The sequence below is a fragment of the Lutra lutra genome, chromosome 12 (genome assembly GCF_902655055.1).
Source record: "Lutra lutra chromosome 12, mLutLut1.2, whole genome shotgun sequence".
NCBI lineage: Eukaryota > Metazoa > Chordata > Mammalia > Carnivora > Mustelidae > Lutra > Lutra lutra.
In genome coordinates, this window is record NC_062289.1 from 78,516,322 (window position 1) to 78,541,252 (window position 24,931).

The following is a 24,931-nucleotide window of genomic DNA, read 5'->3' on the forward strand; positions in this document are numbered from 1 at the left end:
CCCCACGATCCCCTAAAAGGCCGGGAAGGAAAGCGGTCACGGCTGAACCCCACGCAGTCCTGGGGACAGGGGATAGCCCTGGATTTGCAGGCTCCGTCACACATCCCCGAGTTACCTCCTGCAGCTTAAGCTACTCTCGGGAGAACACTGGCCCTGCTCAGAGCCCCTCATTTGTGCAGCAGTGGGGGGACGCTCGGATCCACTGCCCCGGGGCAGACACTCTTCCACCATTGCCTGCAGGTGGCTACCCGGCCGATGATGTTGTCCTAAGACAGATGGAGAGGACAACCTGCACAACTCAGGGCAGAAAAGTGCCTTGAGTCGGGTCCAATGTCCATGCAGTCATTCGTTCTTCTGTCCTGCAGGTGCCACCTGAACCCTTGAGAGACGCAGGCAGGTGTGCTAAGAGCCGGGGTCACACGCCAGCAGGAGTTAAGACGCAGCTTTCCCAGGAGCCGGTCTGATGGGACAGGAGTCACACGCACACCGTGAGGGCAGTGAGGGGAATGGAGCGGGAGTGGCTGCAACCTGGGAAGACAGACACCAGCCCCGAGGAGGCCCCGAGGGCAAGGCAGGGCCGCACAGGTGATCTGGGATGCGAAGGATGATGGGTATTTGTGGTGCGGCCGGGTCAGCACACAGTCCTCCTTCTTCTGACAACAGACCTGCATTTTCCTTGCACAGCCATCTCCTCCATCTTTCTTCATGGTCGGGGGGCTGCTTCCTCTCCTCAGCCACGATGGCTCTGTGACCCAAGCCCGGCTCAAAGCATCATCAGATTCCCTTGCCACAGACTGACTGATTGAGAAAGATGAATGCTGAGCCTTCTAGAAGATGCAGATATTAGTGACACTCAGATCCAGGCCCCCATCTTGATACCACACATGGAGAGCCAAAGCACAAATGTGGAATCAGATTTGTGAGATGGAAAGGGAAGACAAACTCCTGATAGTGTCGGGTGAGGCCCTGGATCAAGCCATGCCTGAAGCTATTACCCTGGATGTTTTTATTAGATGAGGCAGTAAATTGTAGTTTTAGCAACAGCTGCTTTGAGCTGTGTGTCTGCCACTTGAGATGGAGTTAAGACAAACATAAATCTGCCTCGGGGCACCTGGGTGGCTCTGGTGGCTAAGCGTCTTCCTTCGGCTCAGGTCATGATCCTGCAGTTCCCGGATCGAGTCCCACATCGGGCTGCCAGCTCAGCGGGGAGTCTGCTTCTCCCTCTGACACCCTCCCCTCTCACGCTCTCTCTCACTCAAATACATGAATAAAATCTTTAAAAAGAAATCGGCCTTCTAGTTTTCAATGCCATGTCAGGGTCTGCTTGGGGACTGGGAGTTGGAGGAAACTCTCAAACTAATTATGAAGTTTTAAAAACTCACTCTGGATTAGCATTTCCAGAGCTCTTAGTCATTCTGTACAAAGGGCCCCACATTCAAACACAGCCTTGGGAGCTCTGGCCTGACCGTGGGGAACCTCTCTCTCTGTCTTCCAGAGATGCTGGTTTGCTGAGAGGATTTTGGAGCTCATGTGCTCAGGAATCTGCAGCAGGGAGGGACAGACAGCACTTCCCACCCCAGCCGTCCTGGGAGACTGTGTTGGAGGGCACGCACTGGAAACAGTGTTCTCCACCTACACACACACACACACACACACACACACACACACACACACACACTGACAGGTGAATTTTTAGGGAAATCCCTTCTAAATCCAAGTCTGTTTCTGAAAACAACCCACTGTGGCTGCTGGGAAGGCAACCCACCTCGGGCGTCTGTCTGCTCGTCCTGGAGCACAGCGGCCTCTCTGCCGGCTCCCCTGCAGTGAAGAGCTCTGGAGGCCCAGCACGGGTCTCGAGCGGACACCCATGTGCAGCCACGTTGCAATGTGGGGAGCCTGGGTCCGGGTGCAGAGCTGGTGCCTGAGCCCGCAAGGTTCCTCTCCATGAGGACACAGTGTCCCCGATCCCTGCCCTTGGGGACCATAGCGCAGGCTCCATCAGGGGGATATCCCAGGATCCTGTGCATGTACACAGCCCCGCTGTGGGTTCTGGAAATACTGTCAATGACCCCGAGAGGGCCGAGACCCACATCTCCAGAGAAAGCAGAGGAGCGAGGGTAAGCAGCCGCTGTCCTTGAAGAGTACTGATGCCAGCACTCGCTGATCTAATGAGCTCGACTGCCGAGTCTCTGGGCCTGACCCGCTCTGGCGATGAACCGCGGGGGACTCACAGACAGCGGGGCATCGGGGGCAGCCGGGGAGGGACAGGACCACACGCCCACCTCGTGCAGCTGGTCTGCAGGCCAGAGATGTGGCTCTCCCCCCAGGCCAGCCTGTCCTACCGCACGTTTTCTGGAATGCATTTCTCTGCTTGCTCTGTCTAGAACACCATCTACTCTTTGTGGGAGAACAATTTCTCACCAGGCCTACTTGATCAAAACCCTGAAATTGCAATGAAGTGGAAATGAGGAGCAGAGCCTTCTGACGAGATCTAAGACGTCTGGAGCGGAAGCCTCCCAGAGTTGTCTGAGTACCAGCCAGCCTTGCGCCAGATCCAAGTGTCTGCCTCCCAGGCACATTCTCCCAGCTTTATGGCACATTCATGCACAGTTCTTCCATGCTAGGATCCAAGGACCATGTGTTTGCCCCTCTATCTCCTCTCATGGATCTGCAGATACTTGGGAGAGAGTCTGTGTACAGATGAGTGGCCAGATCACAGTGTAGTGGCCTGTGTGTCTGGGACACAGTGGTCTTATCTGATCCCTCCTGTGGGCCCACACTCTCGGTCCAAATGAGGCTCTGCTGCTCCGTGGCTGGGTGGTTGCCAGAGAGGGCTGCCAGCTCTCACTGTCACCCACGAGAAATAAAATGGGGAGCGTTGTCTTCTAACGAGGTGTCCTCTGCAACCCCGTGCAGCCCACATCTCGTGGGTGCGGCTGGGCTGAGCTGACAGGTCACTGTCTTGTGACCCCGTCCCACAGGCTTTGAGAAATGGGTACCCTTCACCGTGGAGAGCAGGGTGAGGTGAGACCAGGGAAGGCGCCCAGCTCAGGTCGGTGAGTCCGCTGATGCCTTGGTGCCCATGTGTGTGAGTGTGAGATCGTGTGCATGTGTAAGCGTATGCGCCTGTATACATGTGCAAGCATCCACAAATGTGAGCATGTGTGTGCATGTGCCTGTGTGTGTGCACATGTGTGTGAGCCTGCGTGCACCCCTGGCGTCCCACCGAGGGGCCCCCGCAGACCTGGCTGGTGACCCCCAGGGGAGGTAGCTCAGGGAAGAAATCGCTTCAGGGCCCGGACGCTCTGGGTCTGCGTTGTGTTCTCTTCCCAGCATTCTGCCTGAACTGAAGCTACTCAGCTTCCCCCAGCTCGGCTCCTCGCTCTGGGGAGTTCTAGCATGTCCTGTGGATCACCGGTTCCCTCCTAAGCTGGGCGCCAGCACAGCATCACCCAATTCCCATCGTCCTGAGCCACTGGCAGTCACCCCAGAGCTGCTGTCCCTGGGCCCCGGTGGGGTGGTGATGGGGGCAGGCAGGGAGCAGGAGGAAGCCTGGGGTCAGTGAGCGCTTTGCTAGAAATCCTCAGGCTTTCCACAGACCTTGCTTAGAGGGACATGTAGGGTTTTCTGGCGTCTCAGCAGGAAAGTGATAGTCTGGGTTTAGGAAACAGACCCGGGCACAGGGAGGGCATCAGGTGGGCTGGTGGGGCTCGGAGTACTGTGCCTTCGTCCTCTTGTCCTTCACTTCCCTTCTTACGAATCCTTGCGAAACTAACTGGCCTGTCCAAATTCCACGGGTTGCAGTCCATGTGTGTTTATTGGCCCTCCTTAGTCACCGCAGTGCTGCATCCAACGAGCGCTCGCGGAAACACGCGGAAATTAACGCGGTGGGTAAGCAGCCCCTACTGATGGCGGACAGGGCCACATCTGGATGAGACACACCCCCGAGGCTTTGGGCAGGAGGCTGGTGTGAGGCGTCCAGACATAAGCCGGGTGACGACTCTCCCCTGCAATCGTCAAGTCAACGAGACCTACACTCCAGGGACACTTGTGCCCAAATCATGTCAACAGAAATCAGGTACCTGTTGTCTAAACCGACCGTGCCCCATGTCCAGACCTGTCATTCTGCCACATCAGAAAAGTAACCACAACATGAGTGTCCCAAGTGACAAAGGCCACCCCGAACCCCAAGCCAGGAGGAGATCTGCAGCAGCCTTCCTGTGCACTCTCTGCTTGCTGGGTGAGATTAAAGCCTTTGTTCCTCCGAAAACACCTAGACTCTGCTCACCAGACCCAGGGGTAGGGACAGAGCTCAGTGTTTGGGACAGCCAGTCAGTCACAACACCAGTCCCAATAGCAGCCCATAAGACCACAGCTCTGCTGACTGCCCTGTTTGAGGGCCATGATCAAGCCACAGTAGACACTGTGGTACAGGACAGACGTTAACGTGTGCAGACCCTCTCGGCCCCTCAGCACCATCACCTCTGCCTGTCTGGGTCTGAGTTTCCATGGGGTTCTGGAACTGGTCCCCCACGGCCCTCATCTGTCAATGTCAAGATTATGGCTGTGGGGTGGAGAGAAGGATGAGGCGTCCCTGAAATGTCCCTCTATGCGGATGCCTGCCGTGGGGAGTACGACGAGGGGGAAATAGGGAGTCTGACTTCTGCAGTCTGCCAGCCTCTGCTCAGACGCCGGTTGAGCCAGGAAGGCCCCCCAGAGCCAGACTCCCCTCCCGCGGACCCTGACGATCCCCGAGCACTGTGCACGTGCCCGTCCTTCCAGGCGACAGGTGCTTGGGAGCTACTTCTCCCAGGAACGGGGCACCACTCCAACCAACCCGATGCAGGCAGAGGAGCAGATTCCAAGGCAGCGGGTTCCTTTAAGGGGTGGACTAGGCCCTCCCTACTCTTCTGCCGCCCTCTGCCCTCTGGTAACCACAAAGCGGCACGGGTGCCCAAGCCACAAGCCAGGGCACCGCAGGTCCTGCAGGCTCCTCGGGCGCCACCCCAGCCCTGCGTTCCTCCGGGCCTGCCGGGGAGGGAAGTAAATTCTCATGGGGTGGGCTCTCGGTTGTCTCTGGTGTTTCTTGCAGCTGAACACAGTCCTTAACAAGTAGAGGAAACACATCCTTCTCCCCGCCTACCCCCAAATGTCTCTGTTTCCAGGAACGATTGGAAGGGAAGGCAACCGGAAGTTGAATGTCAGGCTCTGACGGAACTAAACACCGCGCACCAGGTGAAGGAGAGTCGGTCATCCCCTCACGCATCCCACAAGAGGCCCCTCCAGACCCCTGCCCCGGGAGGAAGTGCTGCCCGAGGAGAACGCAAGAGCAGGCCTAGCAGCGATGACAATGAAGATGACCCCCCATTCTGCCCTGAGCACTTGGGCCTGAGCATGGCACGCGCACTGGCTCACCGGCGCCCTGACCCTCGGGGGTGGGGGCCTCACAGCGCTCTTCTCCTGCACGGCGGAGCAGTGGGGTGAAGGTGCACGCGGGGGTCCAGCAGAGAATCCCTCCAAAGGATATGCTCACGGGAGCCCCTTGCCACTGTGAGGACTCCGTCTTGGGGTTCCCAGCTGCAAGATGAAGTCCCTGTGTCCCAGGAGGTGTCTGTGCACTGAGCAGGGGCAGCGACAGGGAGTTGGAAAGGAGTTCCATGGGGCTCAGAAGCCGAATCACCACGCCGAACTGAAGCCTGTCCTTCACTTGGATGCCGAGGCTGGACCACTCCAGTGTGCTGGCGCTGATGGGGCATCAGCCCATCGCACTCTCCGACACGCATCTGTCCACATCTCCAGCACGTGAGCTGGTCAGGAGGGCAGGGCCCCGACAAGTGGTGCTGCACTCTTCTGGAAGGGGCCCCCAGAGCTCCTCATCCCCTTCCACCATGTGAGGACACACAAGAAAGCAGTGGTCTCACCAGAACCCAACCACACTGGCACCTTGATCTCGGATTTGAGCCTCCAGACCGTAGGAACGAATGTTCATTGCTTACACGTCCCCCCCGCCCCCCCCACCGAGACACCTGCCGTGACCCCTCTGTCCCAAGCATTTCTCTGCGAGTCAGCTCAGATGTATCTGGTCCTTTCCTGGGCCGAGAACAGAGCCCTCCCTGCAAACTGGTGTCGGGGGCGCTCAGGAGCGGAGGCAGCAGTTCCAAAGATGCTCACCACACGGGGGGTGCGTGGCCATCTCCAGGGCGGCTTGCTCAGCTTCAATGTCCCCCACATCCGGGTGTCCCAGCAGCACCCTTGCTGATGTCGACTGGCTCCTCTGACAGCTGTGGGCCGTGCAACCTCACTCCGGGTGTTCTCTTTCCTGAGTTCAGATCCAACCCCTGGCTGACGGGCCACCCCGAATCATAGTGCAGCCCCCGCACCCTGACCCTCCGGATCACGTCTCCCTGAGCATTCTTGCCTCCTGCCTCCTGGGGCTCTGGCAGCGGCACTGCCTGCCTGCGTGCCTCCTGAGATACGCGCTCTTACTGCAGAACAATGAAGAGCCATCTGGGAGGGGACCCGGGGCAGCAGACATTCTACCTAGGGCCTGTCCTGGGGCCTCTGAGGACCTGGGTTAGATTCCATCCTCCATCTGCATCAAAAGTGTCCCAGTTGTGCCTCTGGAACTCCTTCTAGAATTTCTCTGCCAATGCCTCTTGCCCATGGAATAACCATTACAAACCATTTATCCCAGAGAATCTGGGTTGAGTTTCGCCAATGCAGACACTCTGCAGACTGCATTCGAACACGTCATTCGTTCTCAGCGTAGGAAAGGAGCTGAGCTTCCCAGGCAGCTTCCGAAGTGACGATGTGACCCTTCCACGCTGTGCTACTTGCACACTCCTGGGCTGCTGGGGAAGGCCGGGGCTGCTGTGAAGCCGGCACTGGGCAGTGCGCTTTAGAACTGCGTCCTCTGTCACAGTAAAGGGTCAACTGTGCTAACCACGTCGTTTCCAACAGCATTTCTAAGGGACACAGATTTTCCTGTCAGAAAAGAAGCCTCCTTTCTAATTTACTAAACTGCTTCACAGCCTAGGTTGGACCAAAGCAGTTTGTGATTAATGTAAGTAATCTCTTTCTCTGTGTGTCTCTCAAATGGTCTTCCACTGGGAAAAATACTGTTTTCCTAATACAAACTACAAAGCAGACTTCCCTAACACATCTCCTTGGACGGAAGATTTGCGGATAATCAGCTCCTCGACTAGAGACATGGTCCCCAAGGGGACTGTAGCAGCACCTCCCAGGGAGATAATATTTTTATTTCTGAATATTTTCATTTCTGTAAGAGCCAGTACAGGTTTAAAACACTGTGAAAAGCTGAGCTAGTGCAGAGCCCAGCTCTAGGGCTGTTACGAACAACACAACGAACCTATCTATTTTATCTTCCACAAGAAGTGGTCATTTCCACTCACAGCGGAAAGCAGGCTTCGAGGAGGCTGCCTTCTGCAGGCCAGAGCTGCCCGGGGGGGGGGGGGTCCCATCCCATGAGCCACCATGCCCCTCACCCACAGATGCACGGACTCCCGTTTCTGTCCCTTCTTCCTGTGTTCACGTTGTCTGCTATGAGCTACTCTATGGCAGGGGCTCACAGGCACGTCGTCTGAGCCCACACCTGCCTGGCCCTGGGCTCAGGAAAATGCTGGAGCTGCTCAGCACCCATGAACCCCCTTCCTGGCTCCCTGAGACCTGCCTTTCCTCAGGGGCTCCACCTCCCCAGAGTTGACTCCTGTCACCCAGGACTGAGCCAGTGGTGCCTCTCTGCAGCCACAGTGACACCGCTGGGTCAGAGAAATGCTGGGATGGATGCGACCTGGTGGCTGCCAGACACCCCCATGCCCGATGGCAGCGTGCCGCTGAGGGGGCGCTCTGATGGAGTTTCACCCGTCCTGCCCAGCTGCCCCTCCAGAGGAGCCGTTTCCTCTTTTGAGGGGAGCAGCTAGGGTCAGTCTGCTCCGCTTGTGTTCAGCAAGTCCTTACTGGTGAAGACACAAGAGGAGAATGAAAGGGGAGATGCCACCCTGGCCACCAGCATCCTCAGGAGGAGAAGCCCGTCCCTGCTGCAGGAGGGAAACGGGCTCGGCAACATGACGCCACCTCACCCTCACCCCAAGAAGCCCCGGAAGTCGTCCCTTGACTCCCCAGTGACGGTGACGGTGACCGTGAACAAGGGCAACAACTCCGCCCGTGGCCACTGTGCTCTTTCTTGCTCCCAACGGAAGGTGTGCCGGCTGCAGAGCACACACTGGGGCCGGGTTCAGGGGCAGACGGTAAGACACAGAGATGGGAATGTGCCATGACCCGTGGCTGGTCGGTGACCCCTGGCCTCCCAGAGCCGGTAGCAGGACATGGAGCACCTCAGGGCACCGGACCTTTCCTGGGACTGGACCCTCAGGCTGCTGCGGCCCTGCTCCATGGCCTCCTCCATCGGACCCCACCTGGGCCTTGAGCCAGTGGCCGAGACAGGGACTTGGTGCCATCAGACGCAGGGAGTGGGCTCTGGGCCCCAGCTCCATCATGAAGACTCTGGTCCACATGGAAACGTAAGGCCGGGTTTCCAGTCCACTGATACACCAACAAGGGCCTGGTAACTTGTGCCCATGTTTATCTGGCAGAAAATCACAGAAGAACGGACGCAGACCACCTGACAGAGCCGCATGCAAATGGAGCCCACGGACGGCGACTGCACCTGACCACGTGAGATGGACAGTCCGGGCTGCACCATGGCCGTGGCCATTCATGGCTTTAAAAATCAGACAGAGGAGGTGGAGGGCACGTTTAGTTACATGGTTCCACCTGCAGAGCTTGTGACAGGGGCATCTCCGTGCAGCGATCCTGCCTTTTACACCCACATTCAGTGATTAACTTTGATCTACGCTGTAGTTATCATCTCAGAATTTACAGACTCTTTAAACTGCGTGGTGCCGTGTTTCGACAACAGTGTGTGTTTCCATGCTTTTATTGTGAATTATATTAATTCTGACGTATGGTCCTCTCTCAATAGAAAAGAGTCCCACAGCTGAGGTGACCTTAGCAAGGGCTCTACCTTCCAATCTGTTAGCTAACCGAGCGCCTGTGTGACTAACGCAGGTCTCTGTGTGTCATGCTACAACTCAGTAAAATACATTTGCTTCCTGAAGCACGAACGCCAATGAGATGCAGATGTGAGCCTAAACCCTCCTATGGAGAGAACAGAGAAGGGACAGAAGTCTGTGGGTCCAGGGGCAGTGGACCCTGGTGTCGCAGAGACTGGGTTTAAGTCCTGCAGCCACCATAGCCTCAGCATCCAGACCTCTCTTCTAGCCTCTGATTTCCAGTTACCAGGGTTAGTACCTCGTTCATTCTGTTATTTACCAAGCTCCAACTCTACACCGTGTGCTGTCCATTTCATGAGGAATAAAAGCAGGTGAGTGGACAATCTCGTGGAAAAGAGAAACGGGAACGGAATGAGCCTATGAGGTATGCCAGAGCCACCAGGGAAACAGAGACAATGGTGACACCCAACTGGTCCAGAAAAGGTCAGAGAAGGGCCCTGTGGGGAGTGACAGCAGAGGTGAGGTGGGGGGCCACCGGGAGCGGCCAGGAATGGGCACAGGGAGGGTGCTCCTGGCAAAGGGAACAGCAGGTGCACAGGCCCTGTGTCTAGAGCAGGGGTGGATGAGGAGAGTGGCACAGGGGGGCTGAGATGGGCACGCTGGGCTTTGGGCCTCAGGGAGGGCTTTTATGCCAGTGTGAGGGCAGCAGGAGGGTCCTGGGCAGTGGAGGCAGATGACCAGATGTGCTTCTTTAAAAGGTCATTCAGTCTGCCACAGGGAGTACAGCAGGCAGTGGGGGGCGTCTGCAGAAGTCGAGGGACCAGTCGGGAGGCTGTGCAGGCAGCAGGCAAGACTGGATGCTCTGTTCCCTTAGGGTGGAGGCCATGGAGCGGGGGCAAGCAGATGGATTCCAGGGAATCTAGGGAATTTGGGCCATGAAATGAATAGGTTAGTGCTGGGTCAGGTATGAAGAGGAAGACAGAATATAAAGAATGAGTAAGTCGATGGCCTGTAGTTCTGTGTATCACCCTGGAAACTGAGTTCTGGAATGGAGCTTACTCCTGGTCTGTGGACTCCATGGCCTGTGAGCCACCCAGATACAGGAGTCTGGAGCTAGAAGACAGGAACATGCTAGACACATAAATTTGGGATCTGTCACTGTAGGGACTGTCTTGAATGCCGGGGAATGGACATGGAGACAGGAGCCTGTGGGCATCCATGTGGGACACCCAACACCCAGGCAGAGGAGGGGAGCCTGGCAAGAAGACTGAGAAGGAGCACTGGGGGCAAGAGGAACCCCGCTGGGGCACTGTTGCAAAGCCATGTGTCAAGAGTGTGCCCAGAGGAAGTGGCTGGCAACAGTGTCAAGTCTGCGGGGAGGCCCAGGGACACACCGGAAGATGGACTTCGTGATGCTGGGGCATCAGTGGCCTGAACAGGAAGTTTTTGCATTGAGTGTGGGAAAGAACCAGAAGGAAGTGGGTCTGCTGGTGAGGAGCAGGTGTGTGGCCAGAGATGCTTCTGACGGGGCCAGCGGGGGGAGGGGGGCCTGGCTCCGTGGGCATGTGTGGCCATAGGCAGGGTTAGCAAGCGGGGTGGTGGTCATGCTGGGTGGGGGGTAAGGGCGGTATCTAAGGCCAGGAAGTAGGGTCCAATCCAAGTGGCCGGCAGGCTAGAAGGTGGCATGACAATGAAGCGGGCAGGGTCATTGCTCTAGGAAAACAAGCCGCGTACAGAGTGGCCCTTGCAGGCAGCTCTGGCCATGGGAATGCAGGCCCTTTGCAATCCATGAAGTGTTTGTTGTTTTTAAACCCGAGAACTCTGCATTCTCAGCTGCTTGTCAGTAGAAATGCTCGGATGCAAACAGGCCCCGTGCGGCAGCTGCTGCCGGTACCCTGATAGGGGGAGGCCAGGCCCCAGGCTTCTGCGTGGTCGACAGGAAGCGCTCAGGGCTCTCCCAGCTGACCACAGTCACTTCTCAGTGAACCACACCCCGATGTCACTGTCACAAGACTGGGGAACTACGCTGGATAGTCCATGTGTACCTTCTGCCTCACTCTTGTTCCACTCTTGCAAGTCCTTCCCCCGAGAGCCCTAACTGCTCTTCCTCTGATCCCAGGACACATGTGCTCAATGTCGAGGGCACTGGCACTGGGCAGGCTCATCTGCCCTGGGCTCCAGCTGGTCCGGCCGCAGTTGTCTGCTCCACAGCACGTCAGCCTTGGGGTTCCAAGGAACCTGCCAGGAGGAGAAAGCATTCTCCCGAGTCACACTGGCCCACCAGAAAAATCATCATCTCGCCACAGGAAAGGTGTTCTCCGTGGCACTAGAGTCCTCCTGAAATACAGGAGGGCAAAATCACTGTGACTCCTACAGGAACCGAGACCTGCCAGAACTCGGTATTAGCAGCTTGTGGATTCCCCAGGGCACGAGTTCAAACAGGGCATTTCCAGGCTCTGCAGAGCAAGTCACCATCCCCCCACGGACTCCATCTCCGAGTTGCTCCGAAGATAGTGATGGAAGCGCGGCCCAGAGGTAACCAGAATCTGTGATGACACGCTCCTCCTCTCAGACTGATTCCAGTAGGTTCCGATTTGAAAACCTGGGGCGCTGACTGGTACTCAGTTCGATGGTCTGAGATGAGGAGATATGAAAACACAAGCCCCTTTCTTCTCTTTCTGATGAACTGCCAAGTTTGAAATCTCACTCTTGGTGGGAAGAATAGGCTCATGGCTCATTACCCAAATGGAACTTGGCAGTGCTGGTTGGTTTAGCCCCATTTGTGTCAAATACACTATCGAGGCTGGAGGGTTTGAATACATTTCTGACGCTGAAGTCTGGGAACTCCTGCTCCGATACGGGAAGAGTGACGAAGATTTCTGCCATTTAAAAAAAGTGTCTTTAATAATTGCCATCTTGGGGTGCCTGGGTGGTGCAGTTGGTTAAACGTCTGACTCTTGGTTTTGGCTCAGGTCATGATCTCGGGGTTGTGGGGTCCGGCCCCATGTCAGGCTCTGCACTGAGTGAGGAGGCTGCTTGAGGTTCTCTCTCCCTCTGCTCCTCCTGCTTATATGTGTGTGCTCTAAGATAACTAAATACATCTTTAAAAAAATAATTGCTGTCTCCCCTCTGGGTCTCCTGCACTGGAAACGGGAGATCTACCTTAGCACTCCACCCTGCTGACTTCTCACGCGAACTTGGGGCAGCCTCGCGGTACCTGGCTGACATCAGTGCAGGCCGTTCATGTTGTCTGCAAACAAAGGACACTGACAGTCCTGGTGGTTTTTCTACCTTTTTAACCTGTGGCAAAGTCTTACTATTCTGATTATGAAGCTTCCTGCTCCAGGACGATCAGAATTAAGAAGCTAACAAAGAAACTCTAGTGAACAATGGTTTGTAAATTCCTAAATTCACTGTGTCTGCCACTGTCACTAAAGAAAAGAAACATGGGACTAACGTGGAAGAGTGTGTACATCCCTCTGAAACAACTGAATAAGCTCCTTTAACATTAATGTGATAATCTCCTGCCATCCCTCAAAATAAAACTCAGGATAATAAAAAGGGCATTTCCAGTGAGGCACCAACACCACACCTAGATTCTAAAGTTCACTGGTGACTGACCACAGATGGCCCATTCTGACATGTCTGTTTGAGAACCCGTCAGATGCCTCGTCTGACCCCGGTGGAGAGTGTGTGATGGGCTGTGGGCCCCTGAGCGAGGAGGGTATGCGAGGGCGTCCTCTCTGCCAAGTTCCACTAATACCTCCAAGGTGGGGAAGGGAGAGGCCCACCCACCAGTGTGGGAGGAGAAGCCCAGAACACACAGCTTTAGAAAGGACCCCTGGAGATGGAGAAAAGTGGCTGGAGTCCAGGGAAATACTGGAGGTCATATCAACAAGTTAGTGATGGGTTGTACAGGAGGGAACCTCACCCACACTGAAAGCTTCAGCTCTGCATGAGCCCATGGGAAGGGCATGAAAAGACAAGCTACAGCCTTGAAAAACATTTTCTGGAAACCACGTCTTTGACAAAGAAATAATAACCAAAAATATTAAAAACTCTTAGAGTTAACCTGTAAAGTATGAATAATCCAGTTAGAGAATGGGCAAACCGCATGAATGGATGTGTCACCAAAGAGGACATAGAGAAGGCAAATAAACCCATGAAAACATGTTCGACATCACCAGCCATCAGGAAAATGCAAATAAAAATCACACACCCATCAGAATGGCTGAAATAAAAGCCAGCGAGCAGCGATAATCAATGCTTAGGAGGTGGCGGGGAACCTACCACTCGCACATTGTTGGCGGGAATGTATGACGGTCCAGCCGCCATGGAAAGTGGTTCGGCAGTTCCATATCAAACTAAACATACAACAACTGTATCATTCAGCAACTGTGCTCTTGGGCACCTATCCCAGAGAAAAGAAACGTTCCTACAAAAACCCACACATGCGTGTGTCCAGCAGCTTTATTCACAACAGCCCCAGACCCAAGACAGCCCAGCTGTCTTGGCTGAACAAGCTGCACACGCCCATGCCGTGGAACGCTGCGCAATAGTGAAAAGGAATAAATTGTCGACGTGCGCAGAAATTTGGATGGCTCTCCAGGGAATTATGCTCAAATGAGTATCCTGGTGAGGAAAGGTCCTTATGTATGGGTGGGCCCAGGGAGGCTGCGACAGGAGACTTCAGTGAGAGCGAAAGTCCTCACTTTCCCAAGTTCAGTCAGCAATCCGTGACTGACTCAACTGCTCTGGTCTTCTTTGGGATGGGGACAGGAGGGTAACTGTTGTGGAGACAAAAAGGGGCACCTTGCATAGATACAGGGTCTAGCGTGCGGCAGGACCTTAATAATCATTAGTGGGACAGAAGAGAGACGGAGTGGCGGAATGGGTGGGAAGGGTGGGATGGGTGGAGTGGAGTGGAGTGGAATGGATGGCGTCAATGGAGTGGGTAGAGCGGGAAGAATGGGTAGGACGGAACAGAATGAATGTATAAATGGAATGGAATTCAAAGTCCTTGCAAGGATTCTTCGTTAACCTCTCTTATGTTTCCCAGACATATCTGGCTTCTCAGTAACTGTCTTGGGAAGATCACAACCCTGGGGTCAACAAGCATTTCACCAACACCCAAGGACTATGGCCACGGTGACAGCAGACAATAAATCATCACAATTTTTGCAAGGACAATTCTCACTAAATCAGGCAGGAGGAAATCTTTTAAAACTGAGTGGACTGTTTGCATCTACCTTATCAATTACTTGGGCATTTTCAACTGTTGAAAAAGAGATTTAAAGCTTTAAAGCAACAGGACAAATCTCACTGCTCTATTCTACTCTCTCAAGAGTGTTTCTCTCTAGCAGAAGGCACGGATCATCAAACAAGAGAACCAGGAGCTGCCCAATTTATCCCTAGTCCTCCGGGGAGGCTGTGCTTTCTCGGAGGACTAGGAATAAAACACGTCCTTTCTGTCACAGACACATTCCTGGTTGCTGGGCTGCCATATGCGATCTTTCACGTGGCCTCCCTCACTCCATGATACCTGGAGAACAACCCTCACTGCCATGGGAGGCGCATTTCTGTTGCAGAAGGAAAAAAGGAAGGACCTCCTGGAGGAGGAGAATGCTGGTTCAGCCCACCAGCACCACCATCAAAGACTCATCACATGATCACACAAGCAACTGTCCTAAATGCAAAACCAAATCAGAGAAGAGAAAGACACCTATTGGCGCCTGAGATGGGTGGTAGTGAGGAGGCGCCTAATAAACTCTGGGAGAGTGGATGGTAATGGCTCCTCCAGGGAAACATGGTAACTGGTTGCAGGCATCACACAGCCTTCGAAATTCACTGCCTCAGCAATCCTTGAAAATAAAAGGGACATTATTACAAAATGGCAAAGGAGGGCATTCAGCTAGAAAATGGGTTTAAAACTTAATATTAAACTTGAAATTATTGAGCCAGTGATCCTTTTGGGTGAAATTTTCGATTCTATTATCAAACACCGCTCTATTTAAGACTCTGTTCTGGCACCTACAGGGGATATCAAGAAAGATGAAATATAATCCCTTGGCCACAAATAACAGATCATTTCGTGAAGGCCCAGCAGAATGGCCCAAGACGCTGTCAGACAACACAGAGTCACTGGGACAGAATCTCAGCCATTCCCTGTCATCAGCTATGTGACCGCGGGGGGGCCACCTACACGACATGAACTTCAGTTTTCCTAATTATAAAATGGAGTGATGAATGGTAGTGCAGTTGAGCAGGGGAGCAATAAAAAGTCTTTTCTCCACTGTACCTCCCAGCATCGCCGGCTAGGCCTTGGGAACGAGACCAGCCGGAGAGACCAACAGGAGAAGCACAAACAGGAGATTTAACCTGTCCATCAGAGCACTCGGCTGTGAGCCCCTCCGAACGGCACTTACTCCCGGGGCTTATCTAGCGTCTGAACTAAAAGAACAATGAGGTTTTAGAGAAACGACAAGGCGTAGGAAGAGGCTTGTGTTTTTGGGGTGGCAAATCGTGGGAAGGTAAACACATGGGGAAGCGCGAAGGGCAAGCCAGCCTGCGACATGTGATGTGCGGACGCCCCCAGTGCCGCACCCCAGCCAGCCAGGGTGCGCGTCTGTCTCTGGTGCTTCACCCTGTTCCTCCTAGTTGAACGGGAGGGAAGACGCCTCTGCCAGGTCCCGTCCTGAGTTCAGGCAAACAGGGGCGGGGCACAGCGCTTCTCTCTGGATCTGCTTCTTCACAACTTCCCGTCCTGCCGTCAGCGCCCAGTAACCTTCACAGGCAGGGGCACATTTCACTGCACGAGCCCCTGCATCCCGCTGTCCGGCTGCTCTTTGCTCCTCTCCTGAGAAAGGCCCTCAGTTTCCTGCAGGGGACCACCCTCTTCCCCACTTTCAGCCCATGGGATCTGAGGGTGACTGTCTCCGCAGCTCGGCAGTAAGCCCCGTGGTCCGGGCTGAGTAAGAGTGCGCGGCCTCCCTCGGGCCCCCCGACTGTTCGGGGGTGAGCCTACGGCCAGCAAGTCCAGGAAGGCGCAAGGACATCAGGGAATGCTGGTTCAGAGGCTCGCTTCTCCGGGGGACGCCAGCCTGAGGCAGCAGGCCCCCGCAGCGGCTCTCGTACTGGAGGGGACCGACGGGGAAGGCAGCCTGCTGGTGGAGGAGCCGGTCAGCCGCACCCCAGCGGAGCTGCTGCCCAAGCTCCTGGCTCCACGGGCTGTCCCAAGTGCATGCACCAAAAAATAACTCTGCTTCTGCCTCAGGCACTTCAAGTTGGCTTTTCTGTCATTTGCAATTCAATTACAACAGCCTGCCTGGTCCGTAAAGCAGCTGTCTCCGGATATCCCACGCGGAATCGAGCGTTGCCAACTCAGTATACAGCAGGTGTTCAATAAGTGATGACTGTACGATGGCCCTGCCACAGGGAACCATTTAGCCTCTACGCGGGTCACTTGGCTGTCTACCTGCTTCCTCCCTCACGTGGGTCCCGTGTGCCTGCAGTTCAGCCTGCACGTCACTGCTCGAGCCCCGTGCCCTGTCACGGTCACCATCACCATCACCGTGTGAGGGAGCCCTGCCTCTAGCCCTGAACAAAGCCCTGGGCTTCCCTCCTGTGCCGACCGGTTTTCTCTGAAGAATAGTCCAGGACAGCCAGATCCCTGCGCCAGCCCCTGCTGGCACCGAGCGGGGGGGAGGGGGGGGGCCCACGTGGCACACGCCCTGCCCCAGCACGACCTCAGGGCTCCTCGCCAGCATCCCGGATGAGAGCAGGCCTCTGGATGTGGAGGCGTTCCCCGGGGGGGGGGGGGGGGGGGACAGCTGGAGCCTGCTGGCTTCTCTGTCACCCGGAGACGGACTGGGCCGGGGCAGGCTGAACTCAGGGCAGTGGGCACGCGGAGCCCCTCAGCCAGCCTCAGAGCGCCCTGGGGGCGGTGGGACGCCCAAAGCCACTCCGTCCTTGGGAGACACGCAAGAGCCGCCTCTCCTCAGCTGCCGGCACCTCACCCTCCACTCTGCGCTCGCCCCAGGCGGGGACCGGCTATTCCCCTGCTCCCGCCTGGAAAAGGAGACCCAGGTGGTGACCTGGGGGTCCCCGCAAGCTGGGGCGGAGACGCAGCCGTGTCTGCCTTTCACGCACGCCCAGCCCAGGGACGCTGTCAAAGAGGCAAGAGAAACACATTGTCCCACCTGCCTCGCGGTCAGGCCAGCCGTCCCCGCTGCTCCGTTGGTCTCTACAGGCCTGAGGAGACACTGTCCACACAGTAAAGAACCACACAACCAAGACGGTGTGGCTCTGGGTCCGGCCTTGTAGAGCGGCCAACAGCCGCCCCTGGGGCAGGACGCGGACTTCTGGAACATTCTTTTCCCGGTAGCCCCGCTCCGGAAATGCTTGCTGTGGGAAGCCTGGAAGCGCTCACACAGGGGCAGCCTTGGCCCTGTCCATGGCTTCTTATGATTGGCTGATCCATCGTGCCAATCCTGCGGACTTGGCCAGTGATTGGTCTGGGTAGTCATGTGACCCAGCTCTGACCAATAAACCGCGAGGGGCTGTCTGCAGGGGGAACTCTGGGAAAGAATTTCCAGTGAGGGAGGGGGAGGGGCATGGTGGGGGAGCGCGGACTGCGGGCAGGTGGCGCCGGAAGCTGAGGAGGATGCCCGAAGCCTGAGGCTGGCCCGGACCGAGGGGAGCAGGAGGGTGCCGCTCTGCCAAACGCAGGGCAGGGCGGCAGAGAGCCCGGCCGAGAAGTCCACACGCTGCGGTGTCCTACGACTGGCAGGGACAGCCTCCGTCTCGGCCAACGGGAGTTACCCCCGGGTTCCCGGTGGGGAAACTGAGGCTGGTGGCGGAGCGGTAACTTGCGCAAGCCCCGCGTCCCTGATCCCAGTCCCTGCGCTCCTGCATCTCATTCACGCCATGGCCAGTGCACTCCCGCTCGGCTGAGCCTGCAAATCTGGGAGCGGTTCTCGCTCCTCCCGCATCCCGGAGCCTGGTGTGTGCCGTGGATGAATGGATGACCTCGGGGCTCTCCGACTCCGGCTCCCACTACGCAGAGGGGCTCACGGCCACCCCGACCCTGCAGGATCTCGGGAGCACCTGGGTGGCCGTGTCTCTCCGGACCTGTGTTGAGGAAGGAAAACGGGGACGAGAAGATGCTTGGGAAGTTCCCGATCACGCAGCAGATCGTGTTCTGACACGGGGGACTGTGCACTCATTGTAGTGCCTCGTGAGGATTGGGATTCTGATGCCTCTAGACCGCAGCTCCCCAGGATCCGTAGGCAGAACTCTCCTGCACCTGCCGGAGAACCGCTGTCCCCTTGACGGAGCGTGGAGGGCAGGGTGGGGTGCTCACACGGGAGTCACGGTGGAGGCTCCCTGAAGCCCTGCCGGGTGCAGGAGATGCTGCAGGTTGCTGAGCCCAGAGGTGGCCTGCAGATGAGGCTTGCTGCGGCAGCTACTGGAAACCAGGCACCTCATCCCAAAGTCACTAAAACCACAGACTGCTGGAAATGAGATTAAAAAAAAAAAAAAAGATCTTATTTCTTTATTTCAGAGAGAGCACATGAGCATGAGCACAGGGGAGGAGTGGCGGGAGGGGAAGACTCAAGCAGACTCCCGGCTGAACGCGGAGCCCCATGGGGAGCTTTATCCCACAACCCTGTGATCATGACCCTGAGATCATAACCTGAGCCAAAAATCAGAAGTCTGACACTCAACCAAGTGAGCCACTCAGGCACCCCAGAAAGCTGGGATTTATTTGGGGCTTTGGATAATACAAACACAAATGGTGTCCCGGTCTCAAGGTAACAACTCTGAATCCTAGGCAATGAGATGGAGAAGGCTGGTAGTTTCCCTCCCTCAGGACACTCTATCTAGTCCCCCTGTCACTTCTGCGCAAGGGAACGACCTGCACTTCCCACAGCGGAAGCTGGACAGTGGAACAGCGAAGCGTCTGATGGACACATGCATTTACCTGCATGAGATCTGCTTCCTCCTCAAGACCAGCCTACCGGACATTACTTGGGGAGTCCCCTCCCTTCCACATGTTTTGGGTGAGCCTGACCCTGCCGCCGTTTCAGGGAGGTGGCTTGTGACTCTGGCTTAGGCCTATCAGCTAATTGTATACCTTGTCCCGCCTCTGTTCCTGCCAGTCACAGGGGCTGGCTCTTAGGAGACACATCGACCACCTTTCCAAAGAAGTCTGGCCTCAGCCCTTTGTAGCCGCTGTTGGAGTAGAGGAGCTCTCTTGTGCAGAAGTGGTGGAGAGGTGGAAATTAACTCTGCGGGCACCGAGCAGTCATCTGGCCTCCACAAGGGACATGGCCCACCAGATAACACAGCTGACGGACGAAGCAGAGTCCAAGTAAAGTGAGGCCTCCTTGGTAATGTCATTGGAACCCCTGGATTGAGCCATCCCTAGCTGACTTCTCCCCTACTCCTCTTCACTTATCTAAGTCCTTCTGGAGATGGATTTTCTGTCACTTGAAATCAGAAGAGCTGTGACTCCATGTCAAGTGAGGGACTCAAGATCAGAACCAGGGACTCAAGGTCAGGACCCAGACCCTTTTCACCTCCTAGCCCTGAACTTCCCCTGTTGTTTTCTGGATGTCAGTTTAGCGGACTTTCTGGCAGGTGATTGCATATGGGGGTTCATAAGCAGAAGCAGTTCTTCATAGTTCTTCAAGAAGAGAGTACGTGCTGTTTGCAGACAACATTAGCAGAAGTGTGGGAGTGGAATGTGTGAACCGGCAGAGCCCCAAGCCCTCCTTGAGCTCTGGAACCTCCTCTGGGGCCTGACGTTTTGTTTTCAAAGACCCCCAGCCAGCCTGCCTTGCTGATGGGGGATCTCACAGCAGGAGTGACCTCCCGCATCCAGTCCCTCATCCCATGGGGGATCTGAAACTAGGGCCACCTGCTGGCAGCCCCAGCTCCGAGCAGCAGAACACCTGCTCTGTGCTGAGCAGGAAGGGGGCGTCCCTGCACTTCTCTGAGGGCCTGTCAGACAGTCTGGCACACAGGAGGCGTGTGGTAAAATTCTTGATCAGATGCACTAATGAACCCGGAGTAATTGCTACCCCCAAACTTCCTATAATCGTCCATCATGTATACCTCGAAACCCCCTAATGATCAGCAAGAGAATATTCGTCTCAGTGTGTCTCTGCTAAGTTGCCAGTTCCTCCATCTTAGGGAACAGGTGTTCTGGAGAAGCGACTGTATTTATGAAGTTCATTAGGATGCCTCGCCGCCTGCAGCGCAGACGGCCGCTTCAGGAGAGAGCAGAATGAGAAATGCTGGGAAGGGAGTCGGACAGAAGGAGCCTTGTCCTTCTTTTTTCTCTTGTCCAGAGATGGGCAGAGCTGGCCTGAGCCCAGCCCCCCATGCCCATTGACCAATGGCGGCTGTGAAATTCATTGTGATCTCTTCTGGGGTCAGGGCCCGTTCTTAGATGATGAACCTGCCTAAAATTCCATCCTCACAATGCTTGGTCTTGTCCTGCTCGGACCCTATCATGAGGTTGACGCTGGGCTCCCCGCAGGCGTGTGACACTTTGCCGCTTGGGTCGGAGATGCTCAGGGCCCCACTGACAGAGACTGTCAGACAGACTGGAGGAGTTAGGGGATTCCCGTATGACCAGCACATGACTCCAGCGAGAGCTGGGAGAGAGCAAATCTCTCCTTTCTGAGGGTGTGGGACCCAGTCCTCACGATCCTGGTTTCCGCTTTCAAGCAGATCCCTCTTTCTTAAGAGTCTTGGTCACAGTTAACCTTGGTGGGTCTCAACATAGGTCCTGACACAGGTCTGACTTGCCACCCTCCTTAAGGTGCAGAAATTGCACTTTACGCACATCCCACAGTCTCCAGGAGCAGGTCAGAGAGAGTCCTGGCTGTTTGCACACAGAGGCACAAACCCAAAAGCCCACAAACAAAGAGGATGCTCACAAGTATGACAGCTGGTAAGGCTTGGCACTGACAGACCACACTGGGGTCAGGGCCTGGGGCACGGGTAGCAGGGAGGGCGCATCCCCGGACATGATTTCCATGACCGCCGGGGTGTGGAAGGGAACACGTGCGACAGGAGAGGCAGCAAGGACTCAGCCCATCACCACGCAAGACTGAACCCTGAAGACCAATTTTTGTTTTACTCCCAGGAAAAGGGAAAAATTCATGATTTCCCCCGTGGAACTCCCTGATATATTGTGCTTAACAATGTTAAAAGAATAGCACTGCGCAGGCCTGCCCGGGACAGGAGACCCATCCGTGGGTGGTGTCAGTTCCAGACCAGGGCTACTGAGCCCCTGCTGTGCTACAGTACACGTGACTGGTCAGCCCCATGATGCCAGGGAAGGCAAGGCCAGGGTCCCAGTAGACATGCTTGGCGTGAGAGGTCCAAACCCTGGTGGTTTGGTTCCAGAGTGTGCTTTTCACCTGCTGAGTGCCGCGGCCTCCCCAACGTAAGCTGGAACACGACTCACCCTTGCACGTCAAAGAGGGCACCTCTTGCCGGAGGAAACCTTGGGCCCGGGCTCCTCCCTTTTCCTGTGACCCGGGCCCCTCCCTTTTCCTGTGACCCGGGCCTCCTGGTGTAAACTGTGTAAACTCCACTGGGCTCTCTCTTGAGTTGTGAGTTGTCCCTCCCCACCCCGCTGCTTTAAGATGGACGTCCTGTGGTGTTCCTGGCCTGTGACCTCTGACTCCCTCAGAAACGGCATTGTGGTCTCTGCCCCCACCCTGCCCGCACCCTTGCCCCTGGAATGACCCAGCATGGTCGCCAAGGACTGCCTTGTTCCTAAATCCAACAGGGGTGTTCAGGCCCCCCCAGGTGGTTCCCTGGCTAGAAACCTGGCAGTCGTGCCATCTAACACCAGGGCCGGTGGGCCCATCTGCCAGCTTTTTTGTCTGTCCACTTGTCCGTCCCTCCTGCTGCCACCTTGAGAGAGCCAGCCCCGCCTCTGACCCAGAGCACTGCACCAGCCTCAGTTCGTGCTTTCCCAGCATGCCGGGGGTATTGGGTGGCAGGGGTGGGGGGGGGTGGAGGGGAGCTGGTGCCACGCGGGTTGAGGCTCGGGACTTCTGTGGGGCGCTCTCCGGGGGCTGTGCTTGCAGTCACCCCCCAGTGAGACCAGAGCTGTGGGGCTGGTGGCCATGTCCCGAGGAACCTGGTTCTGAGTAGTCTCCTTGCGCGCAGCACCACCACAGCCAGAGAGGTCCCTCTCACGTGCATGCAGGGCCACTCCCCACCTCTGCGTAAAAACCCTTTCTGCTGCCCCAGGCCTCAGAAGGCAGCATTTCTGCTGGCTGGTCCCCTGGCCCTTCCAGCTCAGAGCCGGGGTGTGCTGGATGTTCTGCTCTCTGGGGCCTCCGCCGCCTTGGGCATCCCGTGCTCCCTCCATCGGGTGACCCCTGTGTCCTCTCAGGCACTGACTGCTTTGCGCTCTGGGAAGCCTCTACTGGACCTCACATGGGGTCGGCACCCTTGTTTATGGCCGGCATGGCACCGTCCTTCCCAGTTGGCTCCTTCAGAGACGGCACCTCGAGCACTGCCAGGAGCACAGCGTCCTGCTGCGGTCTGCTTACAAGGGGTCAGGAAGAGAACCGACACCCTCCCAGGACATCTCTCGCCCTTGCCTTCATTCTTGCTCAGGGCCAGACATTGTACGTGTAGCTCTGGGGCCAAATTCATCTCTCCCTAGGAGACACGCACTTGGCAGTCGTAGTAGAAAATAAAACGAGTTACCAGTTCTCCCACGGCCCTGCCTGCAGGTTTGGGCTTGCCAACTGGAGCCGTGTCTGTGATTGCAATCAAAGCTGAGTGCCATAAATCACCTCATTTCAGACCAGTCTCCCTTGGTCCCACTGAGCTTACATTACGACTGCAGGGTCTTAAGAAGCATGTCTGAAAGAGAGGTGTGAGACACACACGGGGCCGCTGCTCCCCTGTGCGTGTGGCCCAGTATCTCACTCAGGTATTTCTTGCACTCCTACTATGTGCTGGGGGGATGGCGGCAAGCAAAGCAAAGGGGTCTGATCTAGTGGGGTGCACATTACCAGTTGTGGGGAGACTGAGCCCTCTGTGACCTGTTGTTCCCCGATGCCTACTGCACCGAATCATCTGTCCTGCCTGGAGGGCCAGTGCTGGGCCAAGTCCCCATCACCCCATGTGACGGGTGTCTGGCAATGTCAGCATCTTCTGCCCTCCAGAAAACATGCACCACAGAGATCACTGAAGATCTCCGAGGGCTTCGGGGAAGTGTGCGCTGTGGGCCCTCAGGGTTCGTGTGCGTGTGTGTGTGGGGGGTGTAGTTCACATGTGATAAAAGTGCTCCAAAATTCCTGTGTGCCCAGGCCTCTGCTTCTGTGTCAGAATGAAGGACCGTGGCCAAGGTGTCACAGCCCCTCCGGCACGAAACAGTGCTCACTGTGGTGTTAGTGCAGCTCTGCATCTGCACACAGGATGTGGGGGTCCCCCCGCTCCGGGCCTCACAAGGCTGCAGCCAAGGTGCTCTCAGGGCCTTGCTCCCATCTGGAGACCAGACCAGGGAAGGAGCCGCTTACAAGCCCCTTCTGGCTGTTGGCAAAGTCACTTCTTCGTAGCTGTAGACTTCACGACATCTTTTCAAACGCGGCAGAGGAGAGAGGCCATCGCCTCGAGGCTCTGATTTATGGAAGGCTTGGACCCTCTTTTCTTTTTTTCTTTTTCTTTTTTTTTTGACAACTGTTATTTTGTACCACCTGCCAAGCTTTTGCAGGTCACCTGGCCCCAGGTAGATGCTCCTTGCCTGAAGCCTCTGGCGCAGTTGTGGTCAGATAGTGGCTGGAGTGAGGACCGTGCTGGGACCTCTACAGGCTCAGGGCTGGTGGTCAGTGCTGGCGTGCTGGCTGTGGCACCTATGTGTGACCTGGCCTGTGGCCTCAATTCCCACGTGGCCTGGAGGCTCAGTGTCAAGAGCGAGTATGATTCTCTTTGAAAGCGCTCACCTGATTAGACCCAGCGCATCCCGGATAACTTCCATTGTGGTGAACTCAAAGTCAACCGATTAGCAATCTTAATTCTATCTGAAAAATCCCCTTCTGCCAAAAAAACCCCAAAACAAAAACCAAACAAACAAAAAAACCCTCACCTAATTCCAGGAGTGAAATTCTGTCATATTCAAAGTCTCTCCCCCACTTGTGGACAGAGGTCTGGGGGGTGTGTACCCCAGAAGGTGGGAAGCTGGGAGAGGTCCCACAGTTCTGCCCAGCACAGGTTTCGTCCTTCACGGCTTCGGGGGACACTCTGGCAGCACGATGTGGCAGGACCCCTGCCCTGCTTCCCCTGCCCGCCGGACGCTCTGTCTGCAGAGTAGGGAGTCCACAATGGAGCCCTGAGCTTCCGCTCAGAACCCGCCTGCCATGGGGGCCCAGCCCAGCTCCCCGGGCACGTTTTTGAGGAAGAGAATTCCCAGTGAGATCCGGAGCAGAAAAATTCTCCCAGTACCTCAGCTGCATTTAAGAATTCCTTTCATGCCATTCAGAGTGAGATTCTGTGTGGTCCAAATAGGCTGTTGCTCATGGAAAAAAAATCAAATTTTAAACATGAACTGTCGAGTTAGGTAACGACGGGAGGCGAGCTCCGGGTCCGCGGCAGAGCAGGCTGCGCTCAAGCCAGACTGCTGTGTAATTGCTTTGGGGAGCGGCTCAGCTCCAGCCTGGGAAGAAAGTCAGAATCAGCCCCGTGATTAGATTTTTCGGGAACTCTGCTCCCTTCGCTTCGGGGATCCTTAGTACACAGAAGAAAACAAATCTGATGGAGCAAGAAATAAGCACCATCTCCGGAATTTACTTTGATTTCTAAGACTCGTGTCAAGGTTTTGATGGCAGTCCCTCCATCATAAAAGCGGGAGAGGATTTTAT

General features: G+C 55.9%; 1 protein-coding gene and 1 long non-coding RNA gene across 6 annotated transcripts in view; one reads left to right on the forward strand and one right to left on the reverse strand.

Annotated features, from left to right (window-relative positions):
• LOC125081715 (uncharacterized) overlaps positions 1-17,414 on the reverse strand; it is an 86,055-nt gene extending 68,641 nt beyond the window's left edge. The window contains exon 1 of the mRNA XM_047696456.1: positions 17,231-17,414. The gene's annotated coding sequence lies outside the window, so the exon portion shown is untranslated. The remainder of the gene's footprint in view (positions 1-17,230) is intronic.
• Positions 1-24,931, forward strand: part of LOC125081716 (uncharacterized) — a 270,307-nt gene that overhangs the window by 120,466 nt on the left and 124,910 nt on the right. The window lies entirely within an intron of this gene.